The sequence below is a fragment of the Anomalospiza imberbis genome, chromosome 12 (assembly GCF_031753505.1).
Source record: "Anomalospiza imberbis isolate Cuckoo-Finch-1a 21T00152 chromosome 12, ASM3175350v1, whole genome shotgun sequence".
NCBI classification, from domain to species: Eukaryota; Metazoa; Chordata; class Aves; order Passeriformes; family Viduidae; genus Anomalospiza; species Anomalospiza imberbis.
The window spans coordinates 18915847-18933382 of record NC_089692.1 but is presented as its reverse complement, the minus strand read 5'-3'; the positions used below and the strand labels follow the sequence as shown (position 1 = coordinate 18933382).

At 61.8% G+C, this 17536-nt stretch overlaps 1 protein-coding gene across 4 annotated transcripts in view; it reads left to right on the top strand.

Moving 5' to 3' along the window:
• Positions 1-17536, top strand: part of GSE1 (Gse1 coiled-coil protein) — a 100719-nt gene that overhangs the window by 48145 nt on the left and 35038 nt on the right. The gene's annotated exons all lie outside the window — the stretch shown is intronic.

Below are 17536 nucleotides of genomic sequence, written 5' to 3'. Positions count from 1 at the left end.
GTGGGAATTTGCATGTTCACTAATAATTAACCCAACCCAGCATTCTCCCTCCCGTACCTGTGGCAGCCCTGCCGTTATCTGGGGGGAGGAAACGCTTGCAAATCAAATGCAAATATTGACCCTGGTTGGGCCGGGCGCTGCACTGCAGCGGCCAGGTGCTCCCACGGCTGCTGCGGTGGCAGGAGGGCAGGATGGAGGGGCTGGCTGCTAGTGTGGGACATGGCGGGGGCTGATGGGAGCCACCCCCATGGCCACCCCATCCTTATTTCTGCCCTATTCTCATTGACATCCCATCCACACTGATGCCTTTCCATATTTCCACCCCATTCCCATCACCATCCTGTCCCCATTACCACCCTGTTGCCACTACCACTCCATCCTTATTTCCATCCTATTGCCATGGCCACCCCATCCCCATTGTCACCCTCTGCTACCCTGTTCCCACCATGTTGCTATCCCATCCTTCTTTTCACCTCATACCCATTGCCATCCCATGCCCACCCCATCTTCACTGCTACGCAGCACCCATTGCTGTCCTGTATCCATTCCTGTCCCCACTGCCACCCCATCCATCCCTGTCCATACTGCCACTCCATCTCCATGGCCACCCCTTCCCCATTGCCACTTCATCCTTATTTCCACCTTTGTCCTATGGTCACCTTGTTCCCTCATATGACCATGTCATCCCTACTACCACCCTATCCTTATTGTCACCTTGTCCCCATTGATACTCCATCTTTATTTCCACCCTATTTCCTTCACCACCCCATCCCCGTGGCCACGCCGTCCTTATTTCCACCCCACCCCGTGGCCACCCCTTTGTGGCGGGCGCTAACAGGCGTCCCGTCCCGGTTGCCAGTCCCCGTGCCACCAGATGCTGCCGCTCCGTGTCACACCATCATGTCGCTAGCAGAGTGTAACGGGGAGAGCAGTCGGTGCCTTTGTTTCTCCTGCTCTCCGCACAGCTGTCACTTCCAGTGATCAGTAGAAAAATCATCACCCCACCGGATCATACATATGGAACGGTGTCTGTGCGGAATATTTATTGTAACATGTGTCGAGGCCACGCCGGTCACGAGCCCCGGGCTGGGCTCACACTGCGCCAGACCTGGAAGGATGCTCCACTCCCACGGGCTCTGCCTGCTGGGGAGGTGTGGGTGTCCCCACAGCAGTGTCCCCACAGTGGTGGGGGGACTCGGGGCTAATTGCTCTTGGTGGCCTCAGGCTGTGCAGCATCCTCTGCCTCGCGGGGGACTGGGAAAGTGCTCCCTCTCCCAGCCTGTCCCCACCTTGTTCCCGAAGGATGTCTTCACGCTGTGGGGAGCAGCTGAGGTGTGCGGGTGTGCAGAGCTGCAGCTGGTAAAGCTGCAGGGGGAACAGAAGCCCGGGGGCCGCCCCTTGCGTGGGTCACCTTGTGGGGTGGCCCTTGGGGTCTCCAAGGGTAGGAGGCGAAGGCGCGCGGGCACCTTGGCCCCGTCAGTGTCTCCGGGAGCTGTCTCCCATCTCTGGAGCTGTCAGCTCGGCACCTTTCATGTGTGATGGGTAAACAGCGTGGCGCGCCTGCCGGGGAAGGCTGTTGGATCCCTGCTGGTGCTAAAGCGGCGTCTGGCAGGGACGGGGAACGTGCCGTCGCCTGCGCGAGGCACGGCGGACGTGACGCCCCGCTGGGGCTCCGTGCGGCTTTCCTGATGGAGAGCAGAGCCCGAGCCGCCCCGGTGTCATGGTGAAGCCGTGCTGATGGGATCCGTGGTATTCCCTGCAGGTGTGCCACTCCCACCACCACAAACCAGTTCCCACATCCCCATCCCATGCGCTGGTGGCTGATGGGGACACAGAGCCCCCCTGTGCCCCCTCTCCGTGCGTTTTCCCTCTCCTGGGTGGACAGATGCCGCGCGGGCAGGACGGGGTCACCGGGTCCCCCCAGCACATGGCTAGGGGAAGGTGTTGCCAGCGCCTTTTGGCACCCGCTGCCACACGAGCGCGCTCCTCTGACAGCTTTATCAAGCCTCCAGACTTCCCAATTCCATTGTTCCTGACATCTGTTTCGGTAAGTGATTAATTGCAATTAGTGAACGGTTTGAAAGCCTGTGGAAGAATATTCAGCAGAAAACTCGTCAAGATTAATGAGTGGTGGCAGTTGTCAGAAGGGCTGCTGCCTCGCCGGGATGTGGCGGCGGCGGGGAGGTGCGGGAGGCTGGGCGAGTGGGGTGCCCCCCTCCCCGCGCCCGTGTCCCCCCCCCCAGCGTGTTCCCCCCCCTCCCGGAGAATAACACGGGCTGATTTTTCATCCGAACGCATGAATTATCCACTAATGCGCTATTAATAAAGCGCTGTGGAGTTTCACCGAGATTAGGTCCTAAATCATGCAGAATGAATTTTAATCAGTCCAAAAGACACCGGTGCTAGCCACTCCCGAGGACCTGCGGGAAACCAGCCTGGATCCGGCTGAGATCTGCTGCCGGAGCAGCCGCACCTGCACCTTTACCCCCGTGCCACGCCGTGCTACGTGCGGGTGGTTGCAGAGCCAGGCACCTTTGTGCCTGGCACGCCAGGAGGGTTGCAGGGTATGAGCTCTTGTGGGCACAGCCGGCTCTCCGAATCCTTGCCAGCGAGCACAGGGGGATGGCAGCCTGTGAGGTGGCACCTGACTGGTGCCCGGGGTGCCAGGAGGGAGCAGGGATCATCCTCTGTGCCGCTGTGCCATGCCCAGATTCCCAAAGGCGCCACATTTTGGGGGGGTGTCACTCCTGCAGTGAGATTCCCAGGTCTCTGCAATGCGCCTTGGCTCTCTGGTTGTGCCCCCAGCTCGGTGCAAGGGACCACCCCGAGGTGCCGGGGGTTTGTAGGGGTGCCGAGCCCCGGGGGTGACACACCCACATCCCCGGGGGGAAGGGAGGGTGCGACATCTGCTCCTGCAAATTGTTTGCCTTGCCGAGGTCAGGGCGGCTCGACAGCCCCAGGTCCTGCGAGCAGATGGCTCCGGCATGTTCCCGGCCGCGCTCCGCTGTGCCGCACCCATGAAATTCCCCATTAACTGGCTGTGACCGGAGGGTGGAGGGGGAGGAAGCAGCCCTCACTGCTCTGCGCTCACCCTGGGAGCGCACACAGCCTGTGCGTGTCCCCAAGGGCAGCAGGGACTTGTCCCCTCGGCCAGGGAGGGGGATGGCTCCCATGCTTTGCATGGCCTCACTAATCCGGGGGGGCTGCGGAGCAGCCAAGGCTCATTGCTGAGGTGCTGGGGGTGCACCCACGTGCTGGTGGGGTGGGAGACCCATCCCCATCCCCGCCTGCCAGCCTGTCCCTGTCCCATCTCTTTGATTTATTGCTCTTTTGGCGGAGGGCAGGGGTGGCGGGGTCGCCAGGGGCTGGCAGGGGTCGGGAGGTCCCGCCGTCGGCCGCCCTTTGTTGGTGTCCAGCACAATGACCCGGCGCAGGCTGTTTGCTCGGCGCGCTGGGTAATTACCGTGCCGGGGAGGATGAGGAGGTCAGGGCCGATGGAGCCGCTGTGACCCGCCGCCGTCGAGGCCCTGTGTGGCAGCGGCTTGTCCTTCCCCTGTCACCATCTGCTCGGAGGCGGCCGCTCGGAGCGGCGGGGCTGCGGCGCTCAGACGGACGGACAGATGGTGGTGGGTTTGAAGAGGTAGAGTGTGTACTTTGTTCTGGAGAGCTTGGAGGAAAAAAACATTGGAAGGAGAAAAAGACAGGGAGAGGAGAAGGAGGGGACGTCTTCCTGTGTCCTCACTGCCTGCCACCGTGGCGCACGTTGTGGTGGAGATTGTCACCGTCCCATGGATGAGGCTGTGAGTCCTGCACCGCGGTGTGCTGCAGTTGGCATGACAGGGAGATGGGATGGGTGCTCACTGCCCCACTGAGTCACAGCCCTGTGCCACCACCCCTGTGCCCGCTCAGCCCTGTGCCACCCCCCCAAGAGATGTGGGGGTCCCTGCGGTGTTGCCGGGGATGCCCTTACCCTGCTGCTCCTCTCCAGGGCCTGACCCCAGTGTGCTGCCCGCCGGCACTGCACGTCCCTGCCTGCCAGCGGTGCCAGCCAGGCCGGGGCTGATGCAAGCGGCATTCCCGGGCAAGCCCGGCCGCTTCCCAACCGGCTGGGGCAGCCAGACCAAGGGGGAGGCGCGGGTGTGGGGTCCCTGCAGCGGTGCTGCGGACGCCGGGCACAGGCAGGGCGACACGGCGTCTCCCCGGGGCGCTCCTGACCTGCCGGACCCGCTCGGGGAGCGGCGGCGTGGGTTGGCGGCTTTGGCTTCGGTGCAAGAGGTGGGGCCGGCCGCCCCTGCCGCCTCGCCGCCGCCCGTTCCAGCGGCGCCGGCCCTCCGTGTCCCGGCATCGCCTCCGCGCAGCGGGCCGCGCTCGACGCCCATGCAACGGTGCCATGGCGCTGCCTGCCCGGCGCCCGCGGGCAGGGCAGGGGTGCTGGCACTGTGTCCTGGCACCCGGGTGGCTTTGCTGGAGTGCGCCGGTGTTGTGCCGTGCAGGGGGGTTTTGGCACAAGCAGGTGACGCTTGAGCCCACGGTGCACGGGCCAGTGTGCTGGAGTGGGGATGTGAATGGGCTCCCTGAGGAGGGATTCCCATGGAAGTCAGAGGCTCTGGGTTTGGGACCCTGCCCGCTGCCTGCCACCGTTGCAATTCTGGCTTTGCTGCCTTTTAATTACCGCCCGCGCCAGGCCTGGCCCTGCGTTCCACTTCATTACGTGATTGCGATCGGGGCCGCTCCTCCCTCCCGGCCGACTCCAGTGGATAATTAGGTGTGTTTTCTCCCGCGTGCAGACAGACACTTAATACAGCTTTAATCACCTGCTCCAGCGGCTCCCACCCACCGCCCTGTGCCCGCTGCTGCCGCTGCCCACAGCCCGCCCAGCTGGGTAATGACAGGCTGTGGGTGCCCAGTGGAACGCCCGCTAATAACCCCCAGTGCAAATGCCCGCTGCAGGTGCCCAGTGCAAACAAACACCCCCTGCAAGTGCCCAGTGAGCGTGCCCACTGCAGCAGCCCTGTGCCAACACCTCCTGAGCATCCCTAGTGCAAATCATGGAATCGTGGAATGGTTTCAGTTGGAAGAGACCTTAAAGATTTCTTTGTTTGAACCCCCTGTAGTGGGCAGGGACACCTTACGCTGGACCATGTTGCTCCAAGCCCTGTTCAACCTGGTCTTGAACACTTCCAGGGATGAGGAATGCCCAGTGGCAATGCCCCGTGCCCAACCCTGATGCAAAGGTGCCATGCAAACACCTTGTGCAAACGATCACTGCGAACGCCCGGTGGACATCCCCAGCGCAAGTGCCCCTTTCCAAAGCCCAATGCCCATCCCTGGTGCCAGTGCCCGGTGCAAACACCACCCAGGCGGGGACCTGGCGTGTCCTGGGGTGCTGTGGCACTGGCAGGCGGCGCTGCCCGGCTCCCGGCCGGCTTCTCTGGAGCAGGCGGCCGCCGGCTCCTCGCAGGTGTACGCACAGACTCCGCGGCGCCCGAGCTTCTGTGCGGCGGGCGCGTGCCAGCACACTGCTGTGCCTTGCGAAGGTAGCAGCCATCTGCACTGTGATAAAAAGCCCTGAGGATGATAAATAGACAAGTAGCACTTTTATTGGATTGCCGTTCCGAAGCAGCCACTTTGGGTTTGGCACGGCGCTAACGACAGACTCGCCGCACGCTGTGCCCAGCCGCCCCGGCCGGGGGAAAGGGGCTGCCCGGCAGCGACACCAGCGCCCGCCTGGGCACCACTGCTCATCCCGGAGCTCTCCCCCTGCCTCATCCCCCCTTGGTTTTCAGGAGTGACATGGATCTGCGTGACCTGGGATGTGGCGGATGGGGAGGCAGCGTGGCTGGCTGTGGGGCAGGAGTGGGGCTGTCCAGCTGGCACAGCGTGGCACAGCGTGGCACAGTGTCCCAGCTGCTGCGCTGGCCTCGGCATCACCTGCACAAAGCAGCTTGTTTGTCAATAATGGAGCAGGGAAAATTGCACCCGAAATGCCTCTCGGCTCTGCTTTGTGCTGCCTTAATGCATCCACCCCGGAGGTGCCGGCTCGGCGGCGGCACAAAGGCTGCTGGAAGGGAGGGGAGGAAGGGATGGGGAGCTCAGAGAGGTTCCAGGGGGGATTTACTCCCCACTGGCCCACACAGACCTCCTGTACCAGGGTGAAGGTAAAAAGACAGGCTCTGACCCATGTGGTTGGCACCATCATGCCCCCACAGCTTGGCCGTGCCTGATGCCAGGGATGTCAGCCCAGTGAGATTGATCCCAGAGGGATGTGAGTCTTGGGGACAGTTTTGGGAGAGGCAGCATTGATTAGTCCTTGCCCAAAACTCCTGCTGCTGGGAGCAGGGAGTGGGGTCCTACCAGACGTCCCCATCTCACTGTGCTGGGACATTGCTCTGGCCTTGGGGATGTGATTTCCAATTAATTGCATGTGAATCATGGCTGCAATCGCCATCCCACCCTGCCTGTCCCACTAGAGCCCTGACACGGAGGTGACACTGGATTTTGGGGTCGCATGGGAAAAGTGGTGACCTCTGGTCACTGGTTTGGCTTGGGAGACACTGGGCTGGCTGTGAGTATCCTTGTCCGACTGTGTCCCCCTGTGGTGTCCCAGCTTCTGCAGTGGGATGGGGCAGCTGGGAACACCATTTCAGGGGATGGGACAGGACAGACTGGAGACCCCAGTTCAGGGATGCTACAGGACACGACAGCTTGGGGACACCGTTTCAGAGCGCAGTCCCCATGTCACAGGGATGACAAGGGTAAGCTGAGCTGGCAGCACAGGGACTGGGGGTGCTGGGGGTGGGGGGGGGGGTGTCTGTCCCCACACCCTGCCAGCCCCCACCTGCGGCTCAGGGGCCGCACGCAGCTGCCTGCCCGGGCGTGCATGCCAGGAATTTGGGAGCACGGGGAGGGGGCCGGCTGCCTCGGTGCCCTCTGACCCCCGGATGATACAAGCCCTCTTCTGTTTCTCCTCAGCCCGCCGGCGGGGTCAGCCTGACGGCTGGCGCTGGCTCCCTCGCCGCGATAAAACAGCTCGTCTGTCACGACACAATGGATCCGTCAGGCTGCTGGCACGGCCCAGGGGACACGGCCCCGAGGCTGGGTAGGTGCTGGCGCACCCCTTTGAGCTCCCCCAGCGGTGCTGGGGCTCCCCAGGGTATTCAGGGTCTCAGCAGAGGGGTAGAGACAGGGGCAGGAGCCAGGTGTCCCGGCTGATGCCCCTGCCAGCCCCTGCTCTGCCGCAGGGAGATACAGCCCCGTGTCCTGGCTCCCTGCCATGCCCGTTGCCCTCACTCCTCACCATCCAAAAATACCTCGGGAGGCCCCAGCACGAGGTGCCCCTCATGCAGGGGACGTTCCCGAGGGAATTGCTCACCTTCATCCATCCCAGTCCCACTTTCCTCCTGACTTTAGGGTCTTTTTATCCAATTTTGCATCAGTTTCTCTATAATTCCTGGGATCTCAATATCCGGGATGCTGATGGGTGCAGGCTGGGCGCTGCATCCCCCTGCAGCACCACCCCCTGGCATGGGTGCAGGACCCTCCAGGACCCCCAGCCCCAGCTGGGTGGTTTTTGAGAACTCAAAAGCATCTCCAATTAGGAGCAGCGGTGCCGCGGCGCTCTGGCGAGGCACTGGGGCTGTCACTGTGCCGCCTTAATTAGCAGCGCCAGGGCAGGGGTCAGCACAGCTCGGCGGGCTTGACAAGGCTGCTATCAAGTGCAAGGAGGGAGGAGGAGGGAAGGGAGGGAAAAGCAAAGCTCCCCAACTCAGGACCAGCCTGGGCGGCGGGGAGGGGGAGGATGAGCGCACTGGAGCCACGCAGGCAGAGTTAAAAGGCAATAAAATGGTCGCTGTCACCCGCTGGCGGCTCAGCGCCGGGGCTGTGCCTCCCGCTGCCGGGGTGTGGGACCGGTGCTGGGCCCCCCCAGCAGCCTGAGCACCGGCCTGGGGAGGGGGGCACGGGAACCCCACCATGCTGGAGATGAAGAGCTGGTCGTCTTTGCTGCAGAGCCTCAGTAAGTGATGGGGGTGGCGAGGCTGGGGCTGCGGGACAGCCCTCCTGTGGGGACACCCCTTCTTGTGGGGACACCCCATTGCGAGGTCCCGACAAGCCGTCCCCTCCCTGGCCCCACCGTGCAAGGGGGAGTGGGTGGGTGGCATGGCTGGGGCGAGGGTCCCACACCCCCCAGCCCCGCGTGCCGCCCCGTCCCCTCTCCGGCGTCCCCGACCGCGGGGTCAGCGCCCGGCCGCGGCCAGGCTTAACCTCTGCCCTTACCCTCCCGACCTCCAGCCCTGTTAAAAAGGGTTTAAATGCAAAGTTATTTGATAGCTAATCCCAGCTATCCTGGGGGCAGCCCCGGGCTTTGGCGCTGGGAATCGCCCCGAGCCAGGACCCTCGGGCGGCACCGCCGGCACAGCCGGGGTTGCACCAGGGCTGGAGGTCAGGCAAACGCGCCGATTAAAGTCTGGCGGGTGAAAAGAGCTTAAACAAATCCCAAATCCCTCAGATGCCAGATGAGGCTGGTTGAAATTTGCTCGGGAGCCACTGCGGGGAGGGGGAGAGACGCTGAAACTGGTGGGAGCACTGGGAAGGCTGAGACTGCTGGGAGCACGGGGGAGGCTGGAGCTGTGTTGGTGCTGGGAGGGCTTGGGACTGGGCAGGGGGCTCAGTTGGTGTTGTGGGGGCCAGGTCGGTGACGGGGGCCCTGTGTGCCTTCCTGCCCTACATCCCTTTGCTGCTGGACCATGAGGGACCCCCTGTTTTGCCATCATCTCCCCATCTTTGCACATCTCTCCTCCAAAATGCCACTTTTGAGGTGCCAAGGGGAGACGCAGGTGAGTGGCCTCATTGCTGAGCAGTCACCCTGCCAAACCTGGGAGCAAAAAATCCTGATTTTTCCCCTTACTGGCATCATGACATGGAGGTGCACACTCCTTCCCAGGGCTGTGCCACTGAGGAGGTCATGGGTCCCTGGCCTGCTGTGTTCTCTTGCTTTCCCCAGGGATAACGTGTCCTGAAGGTGCCAGGCTGCAGCCTCACATCAGCAGGATAGGCACGGAAGTGTTCTCAGGTAGCCAAATCCTGCCATTCTGTTGTGATGCCATTAGGGAAACTGAGGCAGGCACAACCAGGAGGTGATGGTGTGGTGGGGCCTGTGGGGTGGGATGGGGGCTGTGGTTGGGAGGCAGCCAAAGAAGGAGGAATAGGGGGAAAATTCCTGGTGACAGCTGTCCGGCCTGAGGCTGGGGTGGCTGGACAGGCTCTGTCCCTTCAGTCCTTACCTGTCGCCCGTGGCAATGACTCCCTGTCGCTGTAGAGCTGAGAAGATCCACAACTCCCCAAAGAACCGTCAGGGCCGGCTGAACCCCAGCCCAGGGACGGAGGTCACAGATGCTGTGAGGAGCCACGCAGACCCCCAGGCCTCCCTTAACTGGGGAGGTTGGATGGGCTGCAGGAAGGGCTGGGGAGCCCTGTGCCCCCTGCCCAGTGGGTATGGGATGCCCTGTGCTCCCCTGCCAGCCTCTCCATTGTCACCTTGCACCTCCGTCGTAGTGCCCCTTCCACTGGGGTGCACCCTCCTTCACACCCCCTCGTGAGCACTGGTGACAACCCCAGATCAGGCAGCTGGTGGCAGGGTGTGCTCTGTGCAGGGACCATCGGCCTCCCCAGCTCTGCCACATCCCGCGTTCCACATCCCTGCCCACCAAGGGTTAACCCTGCAGAGGCAGGATGCCTGCAAGCCCTCGTGCCAGTTCAGAAATGAATGTTGCCTTTAATATACCATCCTTCAATCCTTATCTCTCCTAATTTATTGGACATAACTGGTTGCGCTGATGGATTCGTGGCTTAGACCTTGGCTTCTAAATTTCAGCATTAATAATCTGCCCCTTCATTCTGCTCTCCAGATGTCTTTCATTTATCTGCTTATTCAGTAGGGGTGCCACCTTGTGTCCTCCATGCCAGCGCTAATGTGGCCCGGTGACAATAAATTTGGACTTGTAATAACATGGCCAGATGAATGAATTGACCTCTTGGTGACTGTCACTCCCAGCCTCCCCCCTTGTTAGGGACTGCTGGGGACAAGGGGGCCCCCCAACAATTGATGCTGGTGTCAGCCCCCTCCTCCTTGCTTTTTTTTCCCCCAAATTTGGGAAAAATTGTGGGGAAGCAGATGAGGGGACCGCTTAATCTTTAATCAGCTTTGGAGCAGAGTGAGAGCAGCCAACCCGAGGGAAATCCTAAAACCAGGGAGCCCTAATAGGGCCCCCCAGGGGCTGTGACCCCTCGCCCAGGTGGGGAATGTGTCAGTGCTGCCGGGCTGAACCTGAACTGGGCAGGTTGCACACCTGAGAGTGTGCGGAGGAATGTGTTTGCTTAATTAATTGGCGGCGGGAGCGCGCCGGGGGTGTAAATCTAACGTGGGCCTTGGCAGCCTGCAGTGCTGCGCACGCAAGACTAGACTTTAAATAAGGGTGCAATTATTGTTTGAATAATTGACGAACAACGGGCGCGCATCGGCGCTCAGCCTAATGGGCTTTGATCGCTCGCCAGGGCCGCCCGGCGTGCCGGCATCCCGCCCATGAAGGATGTGAGGGGTCCAGCGAGGGGTGTGAGTGGGTCACAGGGGGAAATTGGGGTGCTGCTCCCCTCCGGCTGGGTTTATGGGGCAGATGTAGAAAGTGGGGGTGTTATTCCCCACTCGCCCCGGCCGACAGCGCGGCGCCGTGGGGTCAGCCGGGGAGGAGGAAGAGGACCCTGCACGTAGCAATTGATTTAAATCATTTTAGAGAGGACCTATGGAAAATAAAAAGCCTTTAATCACATTTGTATCCATTTCCAGCCTCGGTAAATCAATTTGGATTGAGCTGGGTGCCACGGTTACAGCTGATTAGCGCGCGGCGGATGGGGTCAAATTAATGCTAGCTGGGTTCGCTTAATGGGGTCACCGTTGTGAGCATCCCTCCTCCGGGGCACTGCGGTTGGGAGGAACATTTTGGTCCTGTCCATGCCACAGCGAGCTTTTCCAGCAAGGGAGTGCCAGGATGTGAGCTCCATGCTGCTCCGTGCCTCAGTTTCCCCTTGCACATCAGCATTAACCATCGCAGAGGAGCCAGCGAACAGCGCTGCGGATATTTAGGGGGATATTTGGGTTGTCCCCCCTTCCTCCCCTGATCCCACCGTGCATCACCCACGTGTCAGAGCCACTCACGTGTCCTCCCCCCACGGAGGAGCCATAAACAGGTCCCTGCGCCCCGGTGCCAGTTAATTTGTTTTCAATAGGTTCCAATCAATTAAGCGTGGTCCTGGCGAAGGGAAAAGTGCCCTGGTAATTGGTGAAAATAAATCACTCGGCAGAGCCGCGGTGGTGCCTGGGAGCCTGGGCTGCAGCCGCGTGGCACTGTGGGGATGGGGACACTGGGGATGGAACCCGCTTTGCCTGGCCAGGATTCCTGTGGGGCTGGCATGTGATCCGCTGGGAATGGCGTGCTTGGGAGCTCCCAGCTCGCTTCCTTCGCGTCTCCCTGCCTGCCCTGCCTGCTCCTTGCACGCGATGCCTGCCTGCACCCCGGGGTGAGGGCGATGCCTCCCTGCCCGTCCCCACGGTGGGGAGCATCCCCCACCCATCCCTTCACCCGCCTCCCCCAGCCCTGCCCCAACCGGGGCTGTAATTACCGCACGCTGTGCTTTGATTGCTCCATTCCAATTAATTAAACCCGGCGGTGACCCAAATTATGATCCCTTGTCTTGTCAAGCGCCGTATTTTTAACCTTAACTGGCTGGGCTGTGTTTAGATTTCCAATCCGGGCAGAAATGTCACCCAGGGAGAGTGACTGGCGTTGAACCCAGCCTTCCCGTGACGAACCCCGTAATTAGAAACCCTCGTGTCCCCGAGACGGGTCTTTAAAGCTGTCAGAAGCCAAGATCCAGCCATTTGATACAAGACTATCATTAGCTGCGCCCAACCTATTAGCTGCAGGTAAATAACAGGCTGTACCGGAGCCGGGGAACAGGCGGGCTGGGGAATTGGATGGTTCTTAATTAGGAGAAGCGGTGCGAGGGATGCTTTCCCCTCTAATTGCCTTCGTTAGCAGCTTGGGTATGTGTCCCTGTGCCTGGATCCTCTTTCCTGGCACGGTAACAGCTCCTGAGCCCCATCTTTCCCTCGTGGTGCCTATCCCACCTGCTGGCCCGGTGATGGGATGGGCACCGTGATGGGAGGGCAGGGGCGTGAAGCCATTTCCCAGGGTTGGATAGGGATTGATGGTCTCTGGCCCAAGCGGAGGATAAATCTGGGCTTGCCGCCGCTTTCCGAGGGCTCGTCTGGGTGACATATTCGGTTGGTTTGAATGTCTGGATGGAAAATCAATCACCGGGGCTGTTTCCGTCCCCCCTTTCGCGCTACGTTTTAATTTGCCAGGCTGCAGGGTCCGTACTCCGAGGATCCATCTATATTTGTGTCAAGTGCCGGCGTCTTTGTCTCCCTGGTGTGGAATCGTCCTTCCCAGCTTGGCACACTCTGCCCTGGGCACAGTGTTGTGGTGCACGTGGGCACTGGGGAGGTCTCCAACCCTCCTGGGGTTTTACCTGATGTGGAGCTGCTCCCCTTCACCCGATAGAGGGGCACGGAGTGTGGGGAAACTGAGGCATGCTGTCTGCTCTGGACTCTGCTTTCCCTGCTGGATGGATGATGAGGATCCCATCCTGCTCTGCCCCCTCGACGGCAGGAGGACCCCCCATATCCAACATCTGGGGGGGTCAGGAGACACCCAGCAGTGCCGCAGCAGCGGTGCCGCCCGCCTGGCCCTCGCCGGCCTGCCCCCGCCTGATCCCTCTCCTGCAGACGCTCTCCCTGACACTGGCTGACAAGAGCCATTTCCAAGATGGATTGATTCAATTTAGCACCGATTTTTTGCCGGGGCCGGTGACGTACAGCTCCCCAGCCGGCGCTGGGCGGCACGTGACTCCCCAGCGCCCGCCGTCATTAGAGCAGCTCAGCACCGGCTGCTGCAGCCTCATCAGCCCCGGCCTCATCCTGCCCTGCCACAGCTCCACAAGGCGCCTGCCCCTGGCATTCCCATCAGGATCCGGCCCTGGGAATGTTGGGGTGGTGAGGTACCCAGGATTGTGGCAGCTGGTACCCAGGGTGGTACCCAGGGATGCTGGCAGTGGTACCCAGGGATGCTGGCAGTGGTACCCAGGGATGCTGTTGGTGGCAGTCAGGGACTGCCAGCAGTACCCAGGGATGCTGGTGTTGGTACCCAGGGATGCTGGCAGTGGTACCCAGGGATGCTGTTGGTGGCAGTCAGGGACTGCCAGCAGTACCCAGGGATGCTGGTGTTGGTACCCAGGGATGCTGGCAGTGGTACCCAGAGATGCTTGCAGTAATACCCAAGGGTGCTGGCACTGGTACCCAGGGATGCTGGCAGCACGGCCCAAGGATGTTGATGCTGATACCCAGGGATGCTGGCAGTGATGTCCAGAGATGCTGGTGGTGGTACCCAGGGATGCTGGCGGTGATACCCAGCGGTGCCAGAGCCGCTGGTGAGGCTGCGCAGGGGTGATTTTGTTTGTTCCCTCGTTTTCTGGGTTTTTCTCCAGGCTTGATGAGTATGTCTGGTTCTTTCTCGCTGTCTGTCTTCTCTCTCCTTCCTTTGGAGGCAAATGGCTGACTGATTGCTTTTCATCTCCCACTCTGAGGAGCTGTAAGAGCTACTTTATACAAACATCAATTACAGGCACGTAATAAATTAAGGCTCCCTTACACCGAACCCATTAGAGTCCACTCTCATATCAAAGCGCTCCCATCACACACGGATTGGGGTGGAGTGGGGGGGAGGAGGGAGAGGGAGGAAAATGTCTTATTAGCCGGCAGATTGTTAGCAGAACACTGATTTAATTGTGTCCCTGCACCCGAGCGAGCGCGGGAGGAGGACGGGGGGGTGCAGAGGGGGGGGCACCCGGGGCCTGCCAAAAAAGAAATGCCCAGGGATTGTTCCCTTCCCCGAGGTGCTGGGGGGCCACCTCTCTCCCAGGCTTGTCCCCGTGCCAGCGCCGGCTGCCAGCGATTCTCCTGGTAACGGCCGAGGGGGCCGCGTTTCGGAGGTGCCCCCCACCCCAGCAGGCACTGTGCCAAGGAGAAAAGCCCAGGGGTGGGTGCCCACCCTCCTCCTCCCCCCACCACCTTTGGGGTGCCACCTCCAGCGCCTTGGCCTGACGGGCTGATGCTGAAGGCTGCTGGGGCAGGGGGAGCGTGGCAGCTGCCCGGTGTCCCTGTGTGCCAGGGCCTTGTGGCGAGTCCTGCCATGGCACAGTGGACACTGGGGCTGGGAACCCCGGGCTGGGAACTCCCCCAAATGCCTCCCTGCGTTTGGATGGTGCATCAGGGTGTGGAGGTGGAAAACCAGGGGAGATGGGGGGCAGGCAGGAGGCAGGGAGCAAACTTCCCTGTAGGACAAAGGCGGCTGCATCCGCCAGCAGCTCCCGCTGCCTCTGCCTGCGAATAAATAGCCTCCAGGCTGTCAGTCTGGCACTACCCCGGGGCTGGAGGCTCTTGGAGAGGAATGGAGCCCAGGAACAGCAGGCATGGCTGGAGCGCTGCCCGCCGGGGCTGTGCAGGCGCTGGCACGCCGCGCCGGCGCGCTCTGCCCGGCCGGGGCTGCCTCCCAGCCCGGCGTGGCGGCCCTCCCATGGCCTCGCCACACATCCCTCGGGGTGGGCACGGCTCCCCGGGACTGTCGTGGGTGCATGGGGGTGCTCGGGTGGTGTGGGGGGTGTCCGTGGATTGTGACACATGGCAGGTCACCGAGGGTGTCTGTCCTGCAGAGGTGAGGCACGTGCACATCCTGTGCTGCAAGGGAGGGGTTGTGCACACGTGTGTGAGTGCACACGCAGGAATCCATCCCTCTCTGCTGAGGGATGCTGTGCACACGTGTTTGTGCTCACACACACACACACACACACACACACACCCCTCTCAGCTGAGGCAGTGCATGGTGCACACACGTGTGCCCACACACAAATGCACACCGAGCTCCTCTCTGCACGCGCCGTCCCAGCTGTGCCTCCCCCTTCCTGCACACCCGAGGGTGCGGGCTGGGGGTCCTGCTCGCCCCCCTCCCTTCCAGGACAGGTTTTATCTCCCGGCCTGCTCCCTGCCTGCCGTTCCCTCGCTGCCCTCTGAGCCTGACATTTACATATTAATATTTTCCAGGGAGGCAATGCGTTGCGGTGCAAGTGTCTGCATTGTGGTTGCACATAATGTAAAGTGAGATAAAGCGCCCGGCTCCGCTATGAATAACTGCAAATGAAAACCCATGTGGCCATAAAAGCCTTCACATTTGCCCTGTCAGCATGTGGTACATCGGCTAAACAACTGATTTAGCTTTTCTCTTTTTTTTCCAAGGTTTATCACCACTTACAGAGGACATGCTCTTTGTGTACTGCCTGTCGCTTTCTGCTCAGCTTCCTTGTCACTTCCCCTCGGCGTCCTCCCAGCCGGGCCCCGAAACGATGCTCTGCTCCTCTAAACTGCCCTGACAGCCCCTATTAGCTTCTGGCCGAGTACAGCTTGGCGCTGCTGGGGCTATTTATCTCGCCGGCACAGAGGGCTGTTATCTATCACCCTCGCTCCTCATGGCCCCGCTCCTTCGCCTCTGCTGATGGCAGGGATTTGGGATGGGGTCCTGGTGGGGGCTGGGGGGAGCGAAGGGAACTGGGAGCGCTTATCCCTCCTCCCTCCAGCCACCGGGCTTTGCTTTTTTGGCCATGGTGACTCCTCGTCTTGGTGCTGCTGGGCTCGGACCCCCTCTCTGCCAAGGAGGATGCAGCCAAAACCGCTCGGGATAACCTGGAGAATTGTTCCTGCACCTAAGCGGCGTGGCTGGTGTCATCCCTACAGCGGTGGCCCCAGGCAGGGGTGATGTCCCTGCGGGACCGCTGGCTCCCGAAGGCGCCGGCTTGGGTGCCAGACCTGAAATACCGGGTGGGGAGGGAGCAGGCGGGGTGCTGACGCCGGGGAGCGGGACGAGCAGCTCCGTGCGGCGCCTGCGGCAAGGGGGGAGGACGGGGGTCCCCGCTCGGTGCCCGCAGAGCTGCCTGTGCCTGGCCCTCTGCCAAGGGTGCTGGCACCCAGCCGGCCCCCGGCACTGCCGGTAACCAGAGCTGCCTCCCCTCGCTGTTATTTCAGCAGGTGGGGGCAGATCGGTTTACGAGGCCAGGGAGATGCCTATCAGTCCCCTCCTGCCACTTCGTCCCCACGCCACCTCCGCCACGTCTGGACATCACCGGTGATGGCAACTGCCAGCACCAATGGTGGCCTCTCCCGGGCACGCTGCTCTTTGGGGTCCGCTGCACTGGCTGGTGCTGGCAGAGGGACCTCAGTGTCACCAGCATGGTAGGCTTTGCTCCTGGCTGCCCCGTGCCACCACCTCAGCTCGTCCCCTTGAGTCACGCCGGCAGCTGGGACGTCATGGCAGGCGCCAGCGAGGAGTTGTCCTGCAGGGCCAGCCTGGGCTGGCGCAAGCTCTGCGTCACCCCACGCCCTGCCCGGGCTGCCAGCGTCCCTGGGCACCAGGCAGGACCTGGGGGGAGCCTGTCCCCGTGGCAGGGTTTGCATCAGAGCATGAAGGGGGTGTTGCACAAGTGTTTTATGTCTCAACCTGCCCCTGGCCGGTGCTTGGGGAGGGCTGTGGGGGGCCGTGGGTGGGAAGCGGGGGGACAGGGGCGTTGTTTACAGCCACGGAGCTTGTTTCCTTCCACCTGCCTCGGGGGAAGCAGTTAGCGATTTGTTAGTCAAACCAGATGAGCCTTCCTGGAGCGGCTTCCTGCCAGGCTCAGCGCAGCCCAGCTGCCCTGCTGGTGGGGTCCCCGTGTCCTCTCGCCCTGCCGTGTCCCTCGCCGCAGCCAGCGCCACACGGGAGGCGTGTGGGTGGGATGTGGTGAGGCTCGGCGGCCTCCAGGCATCGCCACTTGGTGTGGGCGCCCCCGGAGCAGCCTGCATGGGAGCTTGCTTGGAAAAGCAGGGTGGTGCTTGCTTCAGATACCTCCAGGAAGGTTGTGCTGGCCATGGCAGGGCCCGTGGTGGCTTGGCGGGGTGGTGAGGTGGAGGAGTGGTCTCCAGGGAGATGTTTGGGTTCTTGGGCGATGGCTGGGCGCTGTGTGATGCACTGAGCACCGCTGTGACAAAGGGCCACGTGTGTCAAGGCCCATGCACTGACCCCCTGTGCATCGTGTGTCAAGCCCTGTGCATCATCCACGATGAGCCACGTGTCGTGCATCGTGTCCCGTGTGCCACGTCCTTTGTGGGCATGGTGTGCCGAACCCCGCGCGCCACCACGCACGGCACGTCGAGCATCGCGCACTGAAAACGCTGCATGGAACGTGTGCTGAGCGCCATGCGCTGACCCCCACGCACCACACGCCAACCCCCACGTATCCCGCACACCTGGATGATGTGCCAGGCCCCCTGCACCGAGCACTCTGTGCATCAGGTGCCCCAGGGTCAGGCACCGTGCCCTGAGCCCCAGGAGCCCTGCAC